Genomic DNA, 22,645 nt, shown 5'->3' on the forward strand with positions numbered 1-22,645 from the left:
CTCAGCCATTCCCAGTCCTTATTCAAACCGGAGTTGATTGTGTCTAGTTTGCATATCAATTCTAGCTCAGCAGTTTCTCGTTGGAGTCTGTTTTTGAAGTTTTCACAAATCTGACATCAGGAATCAAAATACTCAAAAACCAGTGGGAGAACACTTTAACCTGTCTGGTCATTCAGTGACAGACCTGCGGGTGGCTATATTACAACAGAAAAACTTCAAAAACAGACTCCAACGAGAAACTGCTGAGCTAGAATTGATATGCAAACTAGACACAATCAACTCCGGTTTGAATAAGGACTGGGAATGGCTGAGCCATTACAAACATTGAATCTATCTCCCCTTGTAAGTATTCTCACACTTCTTAACTGTCTGTACTGGGCTAGCTTGATTATCACTTCAATAGTTTTTTTTCTCTTAATTAATTGGCCTCTCAGAGTTGGTAAGACAACTCCCACCTGTTTATGCTCTCTGTATGTGTGTATATATATCTCCTCAATATATGTTCCATTCTATATGCATCCGAAGAAGTGGGCTGTAGTCCACGAAAGCTTATGCTCTAATAAATTTGTTAGTCTCTAAGGTGCCACAAGTACTCCTGTTCTTCTTTTTGCGGATACAGACTAACACGGCTGCTACTCTGAAACCTTAGAATATGCAGTGCGGCAGTCAGAGTGGTGTGAAGAGCCCAGGGGATGTACATTGACAAAAATGTTCCAGGAGCACAGAACTGCAGTAGTTTTGGCGCTACAGGTAAGGTTTGAACTGTATTGGTAGTTCTGTGGGGGAGGCATACACAGCAACTGCCCACACTATCCCTGGCTCTGGCCAATCCTATATCTCCCTTGTTTTCATGAGAACCAAAATCAATCTAGTTTTAAAAAAGAATGAAAAGTAAGGGGATTGCAGACATCACTTTACATTTCAAAGTTTGAAGAATTCAAGACACTTTGCTAGTGCAAGGTTAACACTCAACCCTTCCCCACAAATGATTGTGACTGTCAACCACAGAGCCTCTTGGTATTTGCAGGCAACATCCAAACATTTAAGAAGGCTGGCCTAATCTAAGCTCCATTAGAAGCATTTAATATTGGCTCGCCACAATCTACTGCAGCCTTTGTCCATATTTCTTCATATCTCTGAGGAATCAGATAGCAGTGGCTGTGGTGAAGTGGGAGGGGAAAGCAGGGAGTTGAGCCTGCAACTTGTTCTACTAGAGCTTTTCCAGCAGGATAAGTTTAACCACATTTCTCGCAAGGTTAAGAAGCTGCACGTGTCAAATTACTGTACTGTCCTGCCTGCCTCCTGCACAAGTTCCCTGCTAACATACAACAGTATTTTCTCAGGTGAGTCACCTGGATTGTCCTGGCTGGGCAATGCCTTAAAGGCTTGGGTCTTTCTTCAGTCTCTTCTGGAAGGAGAAAATAAAAAATAGTTTTGCTGATGCTCAAAGGGTGAAATTCATTAGAGTTAGGCTCTACAACCTTCAGGGCAGGCACCTGTTATCCTCAGTAAGAACTGAACAGATGCTGCTTAGGAATACTTTGTGGCTTACAGGTACAGTTGACCCCTGCATATGTGTGTATGTGAGAGGATGTAGTCTGTGAGATATGTAAAACTTTTGTTGGTGTTTCTACCCTTAGTGAATTTGTAGTTGCCATAATAACTTCCCAGCCAGTTTCTCATTTTCTTATGTAACTCATGATTAGAGTTGAAACCTCAGCATAGTCCATGTCCCCTTTTTCTGAACTTCTTGGAACCTTCTCCTATAGACTTCATAATATTACTGCAGCACTTAAAAACCCTAGTCAGACATCAGGGCCTCTGTAATGCTGGCTGACCAGGTGCTAGTTCATGCCAGTATCCTCATGTCTCAACTGAATAATGAGAAATGCATAGCTGGAATCAGTCTGATTCTCTTGTGGGTTAATATTGATAGAATAGGTATTAGAATTATAAGAAAGTGTTTCGACTCTATTGAATGCTTGTGAGTTGCTGCATGCATTAATCTTACTTGTAATATCTGTGTTCCATATTGTAATGTAATATTTGAGTGGTTGTATTGTGAGTCTCTGTGACTATATGAATTGCTTACAGAGGAGGGATGTTAATTAGTGTGAAGAGATTGTTATACTCCTCCCAAAAGAGGAGACCCATCAATACCAGACAGCCTAGGGTTGGTTCTTTACAACTGGAAAGGCTGTACAAGTGGACTGAGACACCATCAACAAAAAAAAACAAAAAGAACAGGAGTACTTGTGGCACCTTAGAGACTAACAAATTTATTAGAGCATAAGCTTTCGTGGACTACAGCCCACTTCCTGTTCTTTTTGCGGATACAGACTAACACGGCTGCTACTCTGAAAAAAAACAAAAGACTCTTATTGTTCTGCTCTCCTCCCTGTGAAGATGTCTCATGCAAGTGGACTCCTCCCATCAGCTGAGATTGCATCTCTGAACACATGGCAGGAAAGGGATAAAAATTCCAGGCCAAAGGATCTCTATGCTGCTTGGACTCTTGGGGGCAAGGTGGTTCTAGGCATAAGCAAGAGATCCCCAGCTGCTTAGCCTAGGTTAGCCCTAAACGTCAAATAGAGCTCGCTGATTATAGAAGCCTATATTATCTTTCGAAACCTAAAACTAACTCATTCATCTGCCTTTGTTTGCTTGCATTATATGACTCTCTAATTTCCTTGTCCTATATAACAAATCTTCATATACTTTACTACAGGATTGGCTACAAACTTTGTCTTTGGTGTGAGACCTAAAGCACAGTTGACCTGAGGTAAGTGACTGGTCCTTTGGGATCAGGAGTAACCTGAATGTTGCTATGATTCTTGGTATAAGGGACTAGATACACTCACCTGGGTGGCAAGACAGACCGGAATACCCAAGAGGACTGTCTGTGACTCCATGTAAAGGCTGTTAAAATGCCTGTGGAGTTTGCAGTTGGTGCAGTTGGTTAATGAAATCTAAGGTTAGAACTCACAACCAATTTGGGGTTGGTGCCCTGGTTTTTAACAGTCTGCCCCAAGGTTGGTACTCACGGTCTTGCGTTACTGTTAGGAGCGTTACAGCCTCATTGTGCCCCATAAATGACATTTATTTAGGTATTATTGGTTCAGTGCCTTACTGTTGCATTTGTCGCTCAATGAGGAAATCTGTTTCCCCCATAGGCCACTCTTCTTTGTGCCGTTTGTTCCTCTTCCTTCCCCAACTTCCCTTCTGTTTCCAACCCCCTCTCCTGTCTTTGTGAGTCTCCTCTGTTCTTTTCTTTTCTCTGTTCTCTGTAGAACAACCCCCAGTTCCCAACCCAGTGGGCTTCACCTGCACCCCTCTGAGTCATTGTTTCAGACTCTTCACATACTCAGGCAGACATCACTGCATTGGCTACACTTGGTTCACATTTAAGACTCACAGATTTATTTGGGCATAAGCTTTCGTGGGTAAAAAACCCCACTTCTTCAGATGTGTTGTTTTCACCCACAAAAGCTTATGCCCAAATAAATCTGTTAGTCTTTAAGGTGCCACCGGACTCCTCGTTGTTTTTGTGGATACAGACTAACATGGCTACCCCTCTGATACTTGGTTCACATTTGAAAGGTTCTCTCTGCAGCCATGAGGGCTAGAAACTTTGTTTTTCATGAATATCCAAGGTAATGTGCCTTTAGGCAGGAATGTCTATGGAAACAGTGAATTTTAAGTGACTATTGGAGAATATTCACATAAAGTTAATTTTCATAGATTCATAGATTCCAAGGCCAGAGGTGACCATTGTGATAATCTAATCTGACATTTTGTGTAATACAGGCATAGAACTTCTTCTGCAAATAATTCCTGTTTGTATTTTGTAATCATAAATGTGAGCATTGGCACCATTAACCTGATTCGATCTGCTACACTGATCTAATCATGGAATCAAAACATACCATGTGACCTCTGTGTCCTGTGAAAACAGCTCAAATTTCAAATATGAAATTCTCACAGTGGTCTAGCTTGCAAAGAACAGACCAAGAATTTCTCACAGGGTTTATTTGGCAAATCATGTCAAACAACAAATAGACTTCAGAAAATCACAGACAATAATTTGTTGCTGGAAAAAGAGACAAAATCAATTGAATATATTAACTGTTACAATTTGTTCCCCCTAAGGTCAGACTTAAATGCTGCGTAGTCCCTGGGCTGACCCTCTGCAGAGAGATCAACTTCACATCCAGCTCTAGGGATAAGCATTGTTTCTCAATTGTGCTGAGGACAATTTCTGCTCACACTTATACCCATTCCAACCTAATAACTTGAAGTGTAAATACATGTGAGATCTGTTAGGCAGTTAGGGATTTTCTTTTTTCTCATACCAGAAGCCCAGGGAGCTCAGGTACTATGCTGATGAGCATAGTATAAGAACTTATATAGAATAGGTTAGAATTTGTTTTTTTTCTAGGGTTTGAAATCAGTCTGATACTTCTCCATACATTCTTTTCCACATAATGTTAAAGGCTGATAGTTTCACACTGCAGTACATGATAGCAAGGAATGGCATTGCTTGTAGGATTGGTCATTGAGTATTGGGCTTTTCACCTATCCTTTGTCAGGGCCAAGATATCTCTGGTAAGTAGTGGCTGAAAGTCCCTCCCATATGATGGATGTTTGGGGTGGTCACATGGAAGACAGTCTCTCAAACCAGTCCCCAGTAGACACATGTCCACATCACCAAAACCACCATCACACTTGGTCCTAACTGGCATTCTTGTTGGCTTTCTCAGGCAAGGATGAGGCCCAGATCCTCAAAGGTATTTAAGCACCTAACTCCCATTGAAGTCCATGGGAGTTAAGGACCTAACTACCTTAGAGAATCCGAGCCTGAATGACTGCAATAACCTCTGACCTTTAAAGGGGATCTGCATGGCTGCAACGAATAAATTCAGGGATGAAGTAGAGGGAGCATAAATCTTGGTTGCCAATGCTGTCCATGTTCTGTCAGTTCAGGCCCTTTCAGTAACAAGGAATTCACAAAGGGCTTGATCCAAAGATTGCTATAGTCAATGGGAGTTTTTCCACTGATTGCAATGGGCTTGGGATCAGGCCCTAAATACTACTTCTGCGCCTACTAATAATTAATAATTAAATTTAAAAAAGGGCTGGCAAAGTTTTCCAACCATTGTAAACAAATATGTTTCCACTACAAAATGCATTTAATGGAGTTTTGCAGCATTGGTCTCCCGGGCAAGCATATTAGTGTCTGCTTCCTCCCACCCCTCACCGCCCCCGGTCCTTAATGGCCACAGCCAGGGGGGATTGGTTTGAACTGTGGAGGAGGCTGTTTTTTATCCGCCTTGAGTGGTGAGGCATAAATTGGCATTCCGTATCATCATAAAAAAAATCCCAGCAATTATTAAAAGATTCTTATCTCTTGCTCCCTACATGGATAATGAGATCCTTCTCTGCTGGACTGAGACAGCCTGTCTCTCAGCTCACTTAATGAAATGGACCCAAGTTTGCAAATTAGCATAGCCCTGACTCCAAACGTAACCTCTTGTTGTCTAGTTGTACATCAAGGCACCTGGCTTATGTCTTTGCTTATTAACACCCCGTAATCATGTCAGCCCTCTTTAGTTTTCATTTCCTGTTTCCTTTTACAAAATCCATGTTAGAGTTATGGGCACCTTTTGGGGGGATTTTTTTGTTCAGATGGTCTGGGATGTTTTTTTCAGTCCCAGTTGTAAAATTATTATTATTATTTTCATTTAGTGGCTAGGGCATTGGACTGGGACTTAGGGCTCTATTCCTCCCTCTGCCACTGGCCTGCTGTGTGACCTTGAGCAAGTCACTTCCTCTCTCTGTGCCTCTATTTTGCCTCCTTCCCTTTGTCTGTCTTGTTTATTTGGATTGTAAGATCTTTGGGGCAGCGACTGCCTCTTACTATATCTTTGTACAGTGCTTAGCCAAGTGAGTCACCCATCTTAATTATAGTAGTAATAATAATGGTCAGGAGCAGTATTTTATGGTGGTGTTCACCGTATGCTAAGAACTTTCCAAGCCATGAAGAAGGATGATCCCTTTAAAACCATTTTTCTGATGCAAAACTTCATTGTTGAACCTTTAGAGCAGTGGTCCCCAAACTGTGGGGTGCGCCATCCTAGGGAGAGCGCAGAGGAACGTTCGGGGAGGGCATGGCGAGGCCTGGGCAAACCCCCATGGGGGGACGGGGAGGGAGTGCCACCCAGCCCTGCTCTGCCCCCAGCTCTGTTCCGGCCCCAGCTCCTGGCCACAGGTCCGCTTCCAGCCCTGCCCCCAGCTGCAGCCTCGGCCTCAACCCCTGGCTCCCAGCCCAACCATGGCTCTGCATGAGGCCACAGACCCAGCTGCCGGTCCAGCCATGCCTCTGTTCCCGGCCGACTCCCGCACCCCCGCCTCAGCCCCCAGCTGCAGCTCCACTCCTGGTCCCGGCTCTGCTCCTGGCCACTGACCCGCCCCCAGCTGTGGCCTCGGTCCCTGGCTCCCGGCCCAGTCACAACTCCAGCTCCAGCCTCAGCCTCTGTCCGCGGCCCCAGCCCCAACAGTGGCCCTGCTCCCAGCCCTGGCTCCCAACCGTGGTTGGGGGGTGGCAGACAGGGGTAAGGGGGATGCAAGGTAAAAAGTTTGGGGACCACTGCTTTAGAGTGCTATAGAAAAGTAACCCAAACAAAGTGAATCAAAAGTCACCTGAACATACACTGCTGACACAAAGCATCTTTGATAAGTCAGTGCCCTACCACCTTCTCCACTGCCCTGCTAATTGTCCTTCACTTTCGTGAGCATTTAACTTTGCTCACCCATTCGAATAAATAAGGAACAAGAAATGGGTTAGCTGTATGGATAAGTAGAAATTCCACAGTGTTAACTTGGAATTATTATTTTTCCAGGATTCCCATTGTATTTTTTCCCACTTAAGTCTATTACAGTGAAAATTATTTACAGTTTGTAACACAAAGGACAACGCCTTGTTGCAAAGCTTTAGAGTATGCTTTTAGAAGATTTATTCCTTTATCAAGTATTAATTTAAGAAGGAGTGCCTTCTAGGTACGGCAATGACATCAGCAAGTCTGCCGCATAGCAGCAGATTTATTAATTTAATAGGTTTATCCATTTTACAGCTCGGATAATCATATTTCACTAAACTGGTACACAAGGAGGTTTCAACCCATCTGACAGTTTTATTCTTGTATAAGTTAACAGGCACATTTTATACTCACTACCTTGTGAATTATAGAAGCCTTGTGAGGAGCTGGAGTGAAATGGCAGACCAAATCCGAGGAGCATGTTAGCATTTCAGTTATACTGAGCCCCTTTCCAGAGGGAGGAGAGAGAAATCTTCTCTGTAAACATATTGTAAATATTTGTTTATTTTTGGTTTAATAACATAAATCTTGGATCCTTTGGGTAATATTTAAAGGACATTGTTAACATAAAAATTGCGGACCCAATTCTCCTCTCATACACATCAGCAGTAATTCCATTAACATTAGTGAAGCTATTCTTGATTTACTCCAATGCAAGTAGAAAAGAGGCCCCATTTGTTTAAAAAATAAATATCCTTACATATGGTTACCAAAATCTGTATTGCCCAACCCCAAGCATTCAAAAATCATGAGTTATATATTCTTTTCATTTGTTTTCTGTTTTTCTGAGCCTTTAGGGTGCATTTAGATGCCATTTTTCAAGCTTGTCTTTGAAACTATGAGGGGTAGAAACTTACTGTGTATATTCGATCATAAGCCGGTTCGTTTATAAGCTGACCCCCCCAAGATGGATAAATAAAAATGGAAAAAATGTATAACCCGTTCATAAGCCAACCCTATAATTCAGGGGTCAGTAAACTTTGGCTCCCGGGTCATCAGGATAAGCCGCTGTTGGGCCGAGATGGTTTGTTTACCTCGAGCGTCCTCAGGCACAGAGGTAAACCTAAGTAAACAAAGTGTCCCGGTGTGCCAGCTGCTTACCCTGACGGGCTGGGACAGCAACTGGTGGCGAAATTTTTTGGGGGGGGGGAGAAACTGGGAGTCAGGGGAGTAACCCCTGTGACCACCCTCCACATGACCCCACCCCTAGCCCGGGATCCCCACACTCTCCCCATATCATCCCTTCAGGACCCCCACACTCTCGCCATTCCATCCCATCCCACCTTATCTAGGGAGGGCCAGGGGAGGATGTCTCTGACCTGGCTGGAGCTGCTCCGGCAGGCTGGGCAGCGCAGTCGCAGCCTGCTCCGGCGGGCCAGACCAGGCGGCGCGGCCGCAACATGGTCCAGCAGGCTGGGCCGGGTGGCACGGCCGCAGCATGCTCCGGCGGCGTGGCCACAGCCTGCTCTGGGGGGTGGGGCTGAGTGGCACGGCTGCAGCCTGCCAGCCCCAGAGCTGCAGCTGCTTTGGAGGCTGGGGGGAGAGCAGCGTGGCCAGAAGCGGAGAGACTCTGGCCCCGCCTCTTCCCTTCTGGCTCTGCTGCCTCTCCTTGCTCCCTCTGTTGGGGGGAGGGGCTGTGTCCCACCTCTCCCTCTCTGTACCCGTTCATAAGCCGACCCCCTTCTCCGGTGCTTCCCTTTTTTACTAAAAAAAATCGGCTTATGAATGAGTATATACAGCACTTTAGTTTTTTGGGTTTTTTTCAGCTTGTTGGGAAATGTTTGTGATTTTTTTGTTTGTTTGTTTATTTGTTTTTTCCAGTGTTCATTTTTGTTTAAAGCATCATGGAAAATTTTGACCTTTTGCTGAAAACCCACAAAATAAAAAAGGTTTTGGTTTGTTGGGGCAGGGCAGCAGTGTTTGTTTGTTTGTTGACCAAAAAAAAATTGAAATTTCCCTTGGAAAGCAGACACTTTTTGTGAAATATTTTGTTTAGTTGAAAACACAATTTTTTGTTAAAAAAAAGAGTTTTCACTGAAATTTTTTGACCAGCCCACCTTCTTTTTAAAAATGAAAGCTGAGATACTCATAATATTACATATTTCAGGCAGCAAGGCCTTCAAGATAAACACCAAATATTGTGAAACTCATGATAAAATCATGAATGTTGGCAGTATTGTAAACCTGGAAAAATGTTAATCCCCTCGTTGTTATCTACAGTGAAGGCCTCTTTACACCACTCTGGAAATGTAAAGGGGCTTTTGCGCAAATCAGATTTAGGGCCATAGGGTGGAATTTCAAAACTGTGCTCAGTATTGATCTAATTCTGCTCCCATTAAAGTCAATGGTAAAACTCACATTTACCTGAACTGGAGCAAGAATTAGGGCAATTCTGATCACTTTTGAAAATCCCATTCTTCATTTACTTTTCCCTCCGGTATGTGTTTACTTTTTGCATGTCCCTCCATTTGGAGAGTGCGAAACAAATGTTCATCTCCTCTAAGCTATCTTCAGAATCTGTCCTGTCCGGTTTTGTGTGTGCACCAAACTGGACCAGCAAAATCAGGCACTTACCCATGCAAAACACACAGGTGAACCTATAGATTGGGTTGTGCATATGTACAAATAGTTATGTACTGAGCAAGTTTTGCACAAACCTGAGTATTCAGTATCTGTTGCGGGTCTGAAAATGTGGCTCCAAAAGTTGGCTGGTTTGTTTAGCTTCACTCTCTGTTTTTATAGCCTATCACTTTCTGATTCTCATGCACCAGCACATTGCTATTGTGTTTGGCTTTGGGGATGTTTAATTTTTTAAAATTTTGTTTAATTGGTTTTTTTTAAATATCATGAAATACATTTACATTTTGAGACATCACCTTTTAAACATTGGGCCTAACCTATTTGAATAAGTCCCGTTGAGGAGAAGGTGTTTCTCTTCGGTCCTCCTCTGAGGCAGAAAGCTTACTGAGATGGCCCGGTCTACACTAGACAAAAGGCAATACAACAAACAACTGTTTCTGCCTGTACGGCCTGGAGTTCTAATTTAACCTGAACTGGTTAGTCCATCCCTTTGTACCACAGGAATCCCCATGGACCTTTCTTAGCTCATAGCTCTGAGGAGGTCTCTCCATTCTACATTCCACCCCATGAGGATTATGTGTCCCCCAGTTAGATGGTCTACTCCTGTAGATGGTTGTGAATCAGGAGCAGGATTTTCACTGCTGCAGAGAATTCAAATTGACATATGAATGTCCCCTTATTTTACTTCCTACATGTTGAGTGAGATACATAAGCAAATCAACATGGCTAATTGTACTTGAGGACATTATTAGCCAGCATACCATCAAAATGAGTGGCTTAATAGTAACTTCTTGACATTGCTTCTTTTGACATTGTCCCATCAAGCTGCTTCCTGTCTGGAAAATCTGCTCATTCCCTTTCTCCACTTCAAAAGAGGGACATGTCTTTAACTGAAACACTGTTCAGTCACAGGAACACTTTATAGTTGGCCATAGATGTGTTACAGAATGGGATCCCTAATTATTATCAATTTGCAGATTGCCTTGAATGTCTTATTAAGATTCCTGAGGAATGATTGATCATAATCAAAGAAATTAATCACCAATCAGGCCTAGCAATTAACATTAGTGAGCCTATTTGCATATATCTGATAATTTATGCTACTGCTGGAAGAAAGGACTTTTGTTGAATAGTATTGATTAAGGGAGAAGAGCCAGAAGCTTCTATCAATGGAATGTTAGACAGCGTTAGAGAGAGCTGTTAATGTGTAAGAGATTGAAGGACACTACTGTCGCCTGCCTTTATGCAGAAGTCTTCCAGCTTCTCAAATGCATTCTCACAAGCGTTCTCTAATATTGAGTGGAGGGCTGATCTGATTTTTGACCTAGAATACATTCATATGTCTTTGTCTTTTATAATACAAATATTTAAAATATATTCAACAATATATGGGTCAAATGTTTTTAATATTGGGCTAGATTGTACAACCTTACATTGGTGAGCAGTTACTTACAAGAAAATTCCCATTGACTCCTGTGGAAGTAACTGTTTCCTATTGTGAATAAAGAATTCACAGTCAGGCCCATCATGATTTTGGCTATTGCAATGACATTTAAAATGCATAGTATTGCATAATTGAGTACTAGAGTTTGCTGGTATTATTCCATTCTTTCCAGTGTATGGATTTTCTTTTAAAGTGAAACCTTAACTCTGTATTTCCAATTTTTTTCTTTATAAAATGCAATGTTCTTTTAAGGCACTTTTGAAAAAGTTTTGCTGTACATCTCATCAATCTTAACTCCAGTTTAATGAAATTGTTTACTGGAGAATATACAAAGATGTTTAACACATTATAAACCTGCCACCTGATAGTTACATTCAGTTAAGCACAATAGTTTGCCCTAATGCTCCAATATACCTCAGTATCACAAATTCAAATTTTGCTTTTATTTATACCAGTTGATATCAGAACTAAATCCATTTAATCCAATAGGGCTGCAGTTCTCAAACTGTAGGTCGGGACCCCAAAGTGGGTCATGATCCCATTTCAATGGGGTCACCAGGGCTAACTTAGACTTTGTGGGGAACAGGGCCGAAGCCTAAACCCTACTGCCCTGAAGCAAAAGCCCGAGGGCTTCAGCCCTGAGTGGCAGGGCTCAAGTTACAGGCTTTGGCTGTGGGCCCCAACCTGGGGTGGAGGGGCTCGGGTGGGCTCGGACTTCGGTACCCCATATGGGGTCGTGTAGTCATTTTTGTTGTCAGGAGGCGGTTGCGGTGCAATAAAGTTTGAGAACTCCTGCAATAGGGGAAATGATAATGATTCACACTCATTTTGCACACTGCTCCCATGTAAATGAGAGCAGAAATAAGCCCATAGTATTTTAAGCAGAGCTGGTCAACATTTGAAAACCATTGAGATTTTGGTGACATGCTGAATTTTGAAATGCAAAGGCAAACAAAACAGCAACAAACAGGAAATACTTTGATGATTTTTTGTGTGGATTTTCCCCTCCATTTTTCAACCAACTATTTTAAAATTTCAGATTTCAAAAAAATAGGTTGAAAATTTCAAAATCATTTTGCATATTTCCCCCCCTTTCTTTTGACCAACTCTGCTTTGCAATAGTGGCTTTGTTCCAAGTGAAATCTGTGTAATGCATATTATCAGAACTTTGTGTAACTTTTGTACTGAATCTCTAAACCAGTGAACTGATCGACCTTAAATATTTTCTTTTTTTAAATTCTGAGTAAAAAGTCAAATCTGTTCTTAATTTAGCCAGAGTGGTTCACCCAGTGATTGCATCTCTGTACACATTAGCCAATAGCAATGTATTACTTATTTGTGAATGCACACTGCATTGTTCTGCATGCTTCCTAGGACTGTGTCCTTAACCCCTTATGTGCTTCTTCAGGCCTTAAAATCTCCTCCTCCCAAGAAGGAGTTTTACAGTCACACTCAATGGAAGTAGAATCAGACCCTGCACCATGGCATTAAATAAGCTCATTTGTATTTCTCCTTAAGCATTAATTCATCTGAAAACATGCTATTACCAAATCTTCTCCAGAACCTATTTTGGGTCTAGATTAACTAGCCACAACATCTGGTTTGCGCTGAAGTTGGTTGGTAGCCATCACAAGTTATCAATGGAAAGTGCAAAGGTTAATTGAAATCAGAGGAGCAAAACCTATTCAATTGTCCAGTTAATTATGGTCAGCTCTCCTCCGCCTCTTCCATTGCTCCATAAACATCAGCAACTGACCAATCAATGGTAAATGAGGGTTAAAGCTGCCACTAGCCTGCTGTCACTTATCTTGATGGCTGGTATATGCTTAACGGCAGAGTCACTGAAGCCAATAAAAATGCCTGTGTTGTGGGGAAGGGGTGTAAGTGTGTGATGGGGGAGTTGGTGACATCTCCATACATCATCCCCTAACTGTAATGTTAGGAGCTTTCATTGAAGGCTGGTAATGCTTTGAGATTTATGGCAGGTGCACTTTACTGAATGGACGGCTTTGGTTGAGAACACTGTAGCCAAGCTGAACAGGATCCCACAACAAGACTGGTTGCCCAGTCTCTTAATCCTACTTCAGGTTTACATGGATGGACGTCATGTTGGGAGAGTTAATGTTTCATTGAACAATTAAATTATAGTCTGCCTAGAATATAAATATTTTTTTTCTCCTCTTCCCTTCAGACTCATACACCAAAACAATAAGAACTGTAGCTTTTTGCTAAGCATATTACATATCAGAGGTTTATTTCTCAAGTGTTGCTGTATTCACCAACTAAATGCTATTTTGCTTATAGTAGTTAGACAATCAGAGCCAGAAAAGAAGATTCACGTTCCAGAACTGATGTTACATCAGCACATTACATTAAAGGCTGAATCCTGCTATCAGTGACAAAACTTCAATGTGGGCAGATGCCGGTAATCTGAAAAAGAACTCTTCCAATATTGGGTACTTCTGGTAGAAACATGAGCAAAAAGGAGTGACATGGTATGAATTTTCAGATGGAAATTGGAAAATACATTCTAAACATTTTCTTTTATAGAGCGAGTCAAACTATGGGTTTCCTAAATATTAAGGCACCTCAAATCAGCAGCCATTTTAAGAAAATCTTTGCCCGCCTTGTTTATCCCAAACCCTCAAGGCCAATATTCAACCTTCCTGCAACAGAACGTGGACACCAAGCCTCCTCCTAACCCACATACAACCTTTCTCCTCCAACAGACGCAGGCTTCCTCTTATCTAAGGGCAGGACTGTTTGGAAAGGAGACTCTGTATCCTATAGTCAGCCGTTGTTGGCTTTAATCAGTAGTATTATTATTGCAGTAGTACCAATGAGCCCCGGACATGGACTAGAATCCCATTGTGCTGGGCACTGTACAAACACAGATACTGTACAAAAAGACAGCCCAGGCCCCAAAGATTACAATCGAATTAACTTTAACCTCTGTATATGGTGCCTTTAATTCAGATTAAACTGCCAGTGACTGCCCCTCTTTAAAAACTACTTTCAGTGGGTGAGGATTGTTGTGACTACAGTAAACGTGGCCTGAAATAAGATCCCAAGTGTAGCAGTATAAAATCTAACTACTACAAGTATTTAATTCATGTGGATATATATGGAAATTATCAATAAATCTCCACTACGTTCTTAGACCTTCCCTAGACATACATCTGCACTAGAACTGATAGGTAAATATTCTTTTTTGTTTTAAATGAAAATATTCAAAAGAAAATGAAACTTTTTTGTTCTTTTAAAAACACTTACCTGAAATCTTTTGTTTTTTTCAGTGAAAATCTTTTTTCAAGGTCAGTTGTTTTTTTAAAACTGATTAATTTAGTTTGTTTTTTGGTTGAAAAACCAGAAAATTTCAAAAGAATTTTTTTCTACTACAGTTTTCATTTAGAATAAAAGCCATTTTAAAAAAAACATTTGAAAGAAAATGTTTTGTCCATTTCTATTATGTTCACATTTCGAGCTGATACTTCAAAAAGCGTCTCATCTGATCAGGTGAGATCTTATAAACCCATGCAAATCCCCTGAATAATGTATGTGTCTGTGCTGTATGACTCCCATTCTGTACTGAATCAATCTAGAGTGATTTCCTATGAACAACCATATTACATCCACTACCCATGTGCGCTTGGCTGGCTGAAAAAAGAAGCAATGTAAACTTATTAGAGCATGCTGATATGGAAACAAAATCCTGAGCAATATGGAGTGTAAAAGTGAGCTTTCATTTCATAGTCATTTCATTTGAAGAGGCTCATGGAATGTGCCAGGCCCATGCGGTCCAGTAATTTCACTGATACACACTCTAGCTTAACTCCCATTGAATTAATACTCACAGTTGGGAAACAAACGTTTGGTGTGAATGGCTAGAATCTAGAGCTTACTGGGAAATGAATTTTTTGTCTCAAATTTTTTTAATGAAAAATGAAATTATTTTTTGATTTTTTTCAGATATACATTGAGAAACTGAGAACCCCGAACCAATTGGTTTAATATGGGAAACTTTTCAGTTTTCATTTGCCAAAACCTAAACATTGTGGGGGGTGGGGGGGTTGTTGGTTTTTGTTTGTTTGTTTGTTTTGTTTTTGTGAGTTGTTGACGAAAACATGAAAACTTTTTACAGTAAAGGAAACTATTTTACAAAAATTGTGTTTAGTCAAAAAAAGTTTTAATGAAAAATTTTCAGCCGATTCTAATAGCAACACACCCAAGATCCTGGTAGTGTTTTTAAAATTGTTTTCAGAGGCAGAGTCCTAGAGTCTTGACGGTATTTAGACTCCTAACTTTCACTGATTTCAGTGGAAGTTAGGAGCCTAACTTGATCACAGTCTATAAGGATCTACATGGGGAACAAATATTTAATAACGGGTTCTTCAATCTAGCAGAGACAGATATAGCATGATCCAATGGATGGGAAGTTGAAGCTAAATAAATTCAGACTGCAAACAAGGCATACCTTTTTAACAGCGAGTGTAGTTAATCATTGGAACAACTTACCAAGGGTCATGATGGAATTTTTCATCTTGTAAATCAAGACTGGATGTTTTTTTCTAAAAGATCTGCTCTAGTAATTATTTTGAGGAAAATTCTATGGCCTGTATTATACAGGAGGTCAGACTACATGATCACAATGGTCTCTTTTGACTGATGATCTTGGCCAGAGTTACTATCTTAAATCAAATCACTTGTTAGGGCCTGAATCACTGAATACAAACTGTGGGGAGAGTGCAAGCGAGAATGTGCAGTAGAGGAGAAGGACATGTGTTGACTGTTGATACTACATTGGCTTGCTGGCAATAGAAGTAGGTTTTATGTTATTTTTCTGCAGCTGATGGCAGTGATATTATGGATTTAACCTAAACTAAAGCTGGTTTAGTTAGCTCAGCACATGCCTGTTGTACTTTATAAATGTGGATATGAAGATAATCTCAGGGAATAAGAATTTGCTGCAGATTGGGGGTGGAAAATAAATGTTTTCCCTGCACTTGTTATATGTTTCATAACATCTCGGAAAAGTTTCGCTGCAGATCCTTATGCCTTCAGATTGCTCCCATATATTCTGCAGAGCTGCACCCATCCAGAAATGGACCTAGCAGCTGCATTTCAGAAACTGTACCAACAATTAAAAAACCCTAGGAATACACCCTCTGCACCCTGTCTCTGCATGAGAGTTCCCGAAAAAGGCACATGGCCACAAACACAATATCATTTCACTGTTGGGTTTTCCCATTTCTTGCAGATTGATATTAAACATTAAATTCCATGTGCACTTTTTAATGGTTGCTTAGAAATGGCTTGTCTGTCACCCCAGTGGTTATCTTGGCATTCTGCACCTGATTGACTTTCTCCATCTCCCCGACAAGACAAGTCAAAGGTATAGTTCAGAGGTGAAAGAGCTTGTCAGCAGCAGTTTTTTTCAAGCTGAGATGAAGTATGGCGTGGCTAGGTTGTGTGTGTATTTACATGGTTGTTTGAGTGTATGCTTTGTGTGGGCGCGCGTGTATGCAGGAGGTAGAGGAGGAGGATTGAAAACGGAAATAGTCACACTAAATAAAATGTGACCTCGAAATAAATTGCTGTGATGCTAGAAATCAGACAGAAACTAAATGACAAATAAATAAATGAGCAAACAAACAAACAAATAAAACCCACCAAAGACAGCTCAGAGTTAAGGCACAAAAAGCTGGTGAAAAAAAGGCTCAGCTGATTGGTGAAAATTCCTGTGGGGGGAAAAAACACCCTCTTTTCATTAGAAAATTTCAGATGTTGAAATATTTAAACCACCTCTCCTCATTTCATTATACGCCAGCATGGCAGAGAACTCAGAGCTGCTGGATATCTTATCTGCCATTGTACATCTATTTAATGTATGTATGTGGGCCCCATTCCATTTTAACAGGTCAATTTACAGTCTTTAATATATTTATCCTCACAACACACCTGTGAGGCAGGGCAAGGCTTTTATCCCCGTTATATCCTCTGGGGCACCTGGCATTGGCCACTGTTGGAAGACAGGATACTGGGCTGGATGGACCTTTGTTCTGACCCAGTATGGCTGTTCTTATATTCTTATGTATAGCTGGAGAATTGAAACACAGAGAGGCTAGCTGATATACCCAAGGTCACACTGAAAGCCTGTGACAGAGTAGGGACTTAAACTTAGGTCTTCCAAAAAGAAAGGTAGCATCCTAACCCCTGGACCAATTTTCTTTTTAAAGTGAGCCCCAATGCTGATGCATAGTGGTTAGGAGACAGAGTGCCAGCTGCCATCACTGAATTTCCTGGGTTTGATCAGTTCAGGTGAGACCCTTCAAGTTATTTGAATGAAGAGGGTTTGGTTTTGTTTCTAATGTATTTGTTTGCTTCTTTTATTGTTAATTGAAATTTCTTATCTTTTTCTTTTTTCTTTTTAAATATTAGTTATGGAAATAAAATCTGTCCTGGAAGCTCTATCAGCCCACATGAAACATTGGTGGCTATTGTTCATGCACTTTAAAAGGGATGCAGTTGAATTATTTAGGTCTGAAGTACAGGGGTTGATTGGGATTTTAATATTCCTTTGCTGGGATGAAAACCCAAACACAACACATTGTGCTAGTGGATGGGTACTAAAAAGTGATACTAAGAGGTTGTCAACCCCATGTATTTAAGAATCCTGAGTCAGCCCCCTTCCCCAAATATGAGATTTGCCTTAAAAAGCATGAGATTTTTTTAAAAGAAAATACTTTGCATGCTTTTTATTTTACCTTCTGCTTTTTGTAACTTTAGGCTGTACTTGGGTGACACTTTCAAGCTTTTCACCCAAACCATTTAAAAATCGAAAGCTGAGTTCCTCATGCATTCACATGACTCCTGAAGGTGGGGCTTTAAAAATAACATCAAATATCACAAGACTTGTGATAAAACCACAAGAAGTTGACAAAACTGCACTGAGTATAAACGTTGATGGTATCCAGCCTAGTTTCTTAGTCCAAGGTGAGAGAAATTCGAACAGTGAGCAACGAGAATCAATAGTGGAAAGTAAACGAGATTTTAAAATTATTTCCATGTTAACTATGATGGTAGGTTGGGTTAGTAGCATGGGCAGATATTTAAAGAGAATATAAATCATGGCCTAATTCTGCTTCTACTTACATTTTAGTATCACTCCATTGATATCAGATATACAGTACCGTCAGCCTCTCCCCCCATACCCATGAGATAGCTTAAAACTCAAAAGATTTAAAAAATAATAAATGTTTTAAAATAATAATTTTTTAGCCTTTTGCATTCACATTTTCAAATTTTTCTCTGCAGACACAAGGGCTAGAAAGATGCTTTAAAAAAAAAATAAAAAAATATGAAAGCTGAGATTCTCATGTAATCACCTGAATCCAGGAGCTAAGGCTTTGATAAAAACACAGATATCATGAGACTTGAGATAAATTTGCAAGGATTGGCAACAATGGGGAGTTATAACTGCCATATTAATGTAAGTAAAATCATCTGGCCCCACATATTTTTCATCTTAATAAACGTTGTAGGGCTCTCAATCTATTTAAAGGCATGCTACCCAATTCCTTTGTTCTGCATATTATTTACCTGGTAGACAGTAATGTCTCCCACAATCACATGACAGTCCATCCTGCAAATATATACAGGATCGTCTCAAATCCTCAGCTAATGTAAAAACTGGCCATAGCTCCATTGACTTCAAAATCAGCATAACTCCAAATCCTGGTTTCATCTGTAGTTCCAAAACGAGCCTAATACTGTGGGCTAAATCTTCAGCTGGTGTAAACCCTCTGTTGAATTCAGTGGCGGTATGCCAAATTGCACTAGCAGAGAATCTGGTGCACAGTTTTAAAAATGCATATTCAAACTTTTTACTGCTGATTGAGATAATGTGGTATAAAGCTGTGTAGATTATTGACCTGGTGGCATGTAAACAGCTTTTTGGAACCATTCTGGTATGTGACAATCCAGCTCCTGTATGTTCTTGTGCAGCGAGTGGAGAGAGAGAACAAGCTATAAAATCCCAGATGGATTTTCTTTGAAAACTACTTACTGTCCAGGTGCAGACGACACTTCTCGTCGTTAAATATCTGCACATTTTAATGGGCTTCTTTTATTGCAGAATGCCAACATCTCATGACCTGAACCAGCAGTCAGTGATCTGCACTGCTCCACTGCAAGAACAAGAGAGGCGTTCACTCTGCAGACCTTTTCACCCCCGACCTTTCTGCTGAGATTGGCAACAGAGAGGCCAATTAATGCCAGGGATTGGCGGAGGCTGGAGGGAAGGGGGTTCTGAAGGGGCCACACCTGCCCCCGGGGAAGCTGGGCTGAGTCCCATCCGTTCATTTCACAAAGGCAACCAAGAGCCTTTTATTTTTCATTTGCAAGGAAGTGAAGCAAACAAACCAGAGAAAACCGCCCCTCCCGTTCTGACATGTTGAGTGCCAAATTTCAGATCAAACCTTCATGGCCAAGTTGGAATGCAATGAAAACAGGAGCTTTGTTCTAATGGAAATGCTGTGAACTCTTTAACTTTAGCACCACTACCGACGTGGCTCTAACACTGTACATTGCTGCTAAGAGCTTCCAGGGACCGTGGGTGGTGGGTGAGGAGAAGGAAAGAGGTGGTTTAGCTATGTGCAATATTTCCCATAAGAAATAAAGGGATATAGTCTCACCTCACTGCCTGTTTTTCCACATACATGGAGACGGAGCATGTTTATATAACCCTATTAAAGGGGAACACTCAGTAGCAAACCTGGTCTTTAAATAGCTACTGTTCTACATTCTCCTGTCTCCAAACTCCTCAATTCCATCTCACACCCACTTAAATTCTTTTTGAAATACCCCTCAGCTTGTCTGTGACTTTGGGCCAAATCCACAGTTCATTGATGCCAATGGAAAGATTCTTGTTGTTTTCAGTGGTCTCTGGAGCAGGCCCTTGGAGCCTTAATACTATGATGCTAAGAGCAATAGATTAGATAGACAAAGAGAGAATATACATCACGGCCTAATTCTGCTTTCCACTGAAACGAATGGGAATGCTCCGATTTACTTCAATGGGGATAGGCTCAGAGCCTTTATTATTGGCATTTAATAATAATAACTACTTTCATTGGTAGACCTCAAAGAGCTTTATAAAAGAGATAACCCCATTTTACAGAGGGTGAGACTGAGGCACAGAGGCGTGATGTACCTTGCCCATGGTCACCCAGCATACCAGAGGCAGAGCTCGGACTAAAACCATGTCTTCTGAGTCTGGTCCACTAGGCAATACTGCCTAGGGCTTGATCCTGCCAGATGCTGAGCAATTCCCAGAGCTGCTTAGCACTTTCATCTCCTATCGATGTGAATAGGAGTTGCGGGTACCCAGCATGCTTCCATCAGTTCTTGAACATTCATAAATATATTAAAAAAAGAAAACCTATAAATATATTAGTTCGCGTTTGATTTTTTCCCGGCGTTAATATTTTCCCTTCGACTCCTGTTATTTTAGTTCCATTTAGCAAATGCTTTTTTTAACCCAGTGTTTGTCCAGCTACCCTAAGCTTCCCCCTCGCCCCCTTTCCCTTAAAACCCTTTTGCCTCCTTCAATGCACTGAGTGGATTTACAGCTTACAGTGGCACCGCTTTTGCAGTTCGCAGGCGGAAGGGCCATAAAAAGATTTACAGTTACACCAAGAGTCAGTTGCATGGAGGCTCGGGATCCAAATTAGACAAAGGGAGGCAGGCAGCGTGAGTGGCCCGTAAAATAAGTTTGGAAACGAAAACAAATGAAACTGCTGTTAAAGGGCGGGGGGAGGAGTTCCCTCTTAGCTGAATGGTGCTGCTGCGGCAGCTCTGTTAATTCTGTTATATGAAGCCTTTTTTCCTCCCTTTTCCCCCTTTCGGGTGGTGTTGTTGTTGGACAGATTTCTTTTGAAAACACAAAGCTCAAGCTGGAGCAGCAGCAACTTTGCACAGTAGTTGAGATTCTAAAGCAGATATTCCCAGGGTGTTGGCAGCTGCTCTTTCTGCTGTCGCTGGGACTTTTAAGATGCAAACGCGAGTGAGCAAAACCCAAGGACTAACACCAGCCCGTTGGGGCAGAAGACTAGAGGCTGCATTGTAGAAGGTTAATCTTGATACTCAGAGGTGTTAGAAACGTGGAACACATGAAGAATGTAAACTATGTTAAGGACCTGATCCTGTTCCCACTGGAGTTTCGCCACTAACTTCATTGGGAACGGGGCAGACCTGATCCCATGACAAACTGAAGTGAGCGAGAATTTTGCTATTAATTTGAAAGGGAGCAAGATCAGCCCAATAGATCATCACTAGGGTACGGCCAGACTTTTCCAAAGGACTCAGGACATTGGGTATTGATCTCATTTCAAAATCTGGCCATAACGGTCACAATGGGAGCTTCTGCTGCTGAGCACTTTGGAAAACCTGACCCTTGGTTAGGTGCCTAAAAGGGTACAAAGCTCTTCTCAGCAATCTGCCTCTCAGCGCATATTCATGCTGTAGAGCTGCTTGATTATGTAGTCAATTAATTACACAGGACTGCTCAAATAAATCATGCTGTGGCTATATAGTATAAGCAACTTAGACAGCTCTGGCATGCCTGTGTTGTGTGGTATATATGATGATATCCTATCTCCTAGAACTGGAAGGGACCTTGAAAGGTCATTGAGTCCAGCCCCCTGCCTTCACTAGCAGGACCAAGTACTGATTTTGCCCCAGATCCCTAAGGGGCCCCCTCAAGGATTGAACTCACAATGCTGGGTTTAGCAGGCCAATGCGCAAACCACTGAGCTATCCTTCCCCCCCCTTCATTTGCCATATTGCTGACATTGCGTTAATCAGTTTTCCCAGTCAACTTCCAGTTCTAACCACTTCCCCTCCAAATTTCACCTGTAGAGTCAAATAGATACAGTCTTCTTCATTTCCTGTCTTAATTGTTATGCAGTGTTGCTGTTAAAACAGCTGCTGTGTGTTAGTAGATGTCATAATTCCTAATAGTTCCTAGCTCATGCTGGGTAGTAGCATCTAGTTTGAGTTAGCAAAGTATTTTCTCTTAGGTCACTTTGTAAAGAACTTTAAGATCCTTCTTGATGAAAAGCACTACATAAATGTAGAGTTTCAGAGTAGCAGCCATGTTAGTCTGTATCCGCAAAAAGAAGAACAGGAGGACTTGTGGCACCTTAGAGACTAACATGCTCTAATAAATTTGTTAGTCTCTAAGGTGCCACAAGTCCTCCTGTTCTTCTTTTTGCACATAAATGTAGGTCTTTCATGGTGGCTACATATCCTCTGAGTTTTACAAACGCTGGTTGACTCCAGGAGAAAAAATAACCATATCCTCTTATCCGATTTCCCCTTTAGGACCAGTTAATCCTCTTTCATGAAAAGAAACTCCTAAAAGAAGATGGGGAATATTTCTGGAAGGATTTGGCTAGTGTCTGCTTTTTATTGGGAGAAACCACCAGCCTGCTAAGGCGGTTGAAACAGAACTTAAATAGCACTCATGCCTCCATTAACATATAAAAGCTAATGACAGAGTAGCAGCCGTGTTAGTCTGTATCCGCAAAAAGAAGAACAGGAGGACTTGTGGCACCTTAGAGACTAACATGCTCTAATAAATTTGTTAGTCTCTAAGGTGCCACAAGTCCTCCTGTTCTTCTTTTTGCACATAAATGTAGGTCTTTCATGGTGGCTACATATCCTCTGAGTTTTACAAACGCTGGTT

General features: G+C 41.4%; 1 long non-coding RNA gene across 2 annotated transcripts; it reads left to right on the forward strand.

Moving 5' to 3' along the window:
- The first annotated feature begins 1,219 nt into the window (after positions 1-1,219).
- On the forward strand, positions 1,220-22,028 carry LOC122174490 (uncharacterized). Of its 2 annotated transcripts, XR_010592253.1 has the most exons (5): positions 1,220-1,343; positions 2,729-2,782; positions 17,136-17,217; positions 18,214-18,388; positions 19,034-22,028. It is a non-coding gene; the product is annotated as an uncharacterized LOC122174490 (long non-coding RNA). The 2 variants fall into 2 exon arrangements; XR_006176385.2 differs by lacking the exon at positions 18,214-18,388.
- Positions 22,029-22,645: the final 617 nt, after the last annotated feature.

This window comes from Chrysemys picta, chromosome 13 (assembly GCF_011386835.1).
Source record: "Chrysemys picta bellii isolate R12L10 chromosome 13, ASM1138683v2, whole genome shotgun sequence".
Taxonomy (NCBI): domain Eukaryota; kingdom Metazoa; phylum Chordata; order Testudines; family Emydidae; genus Chrysemys; species Chrysemys picta.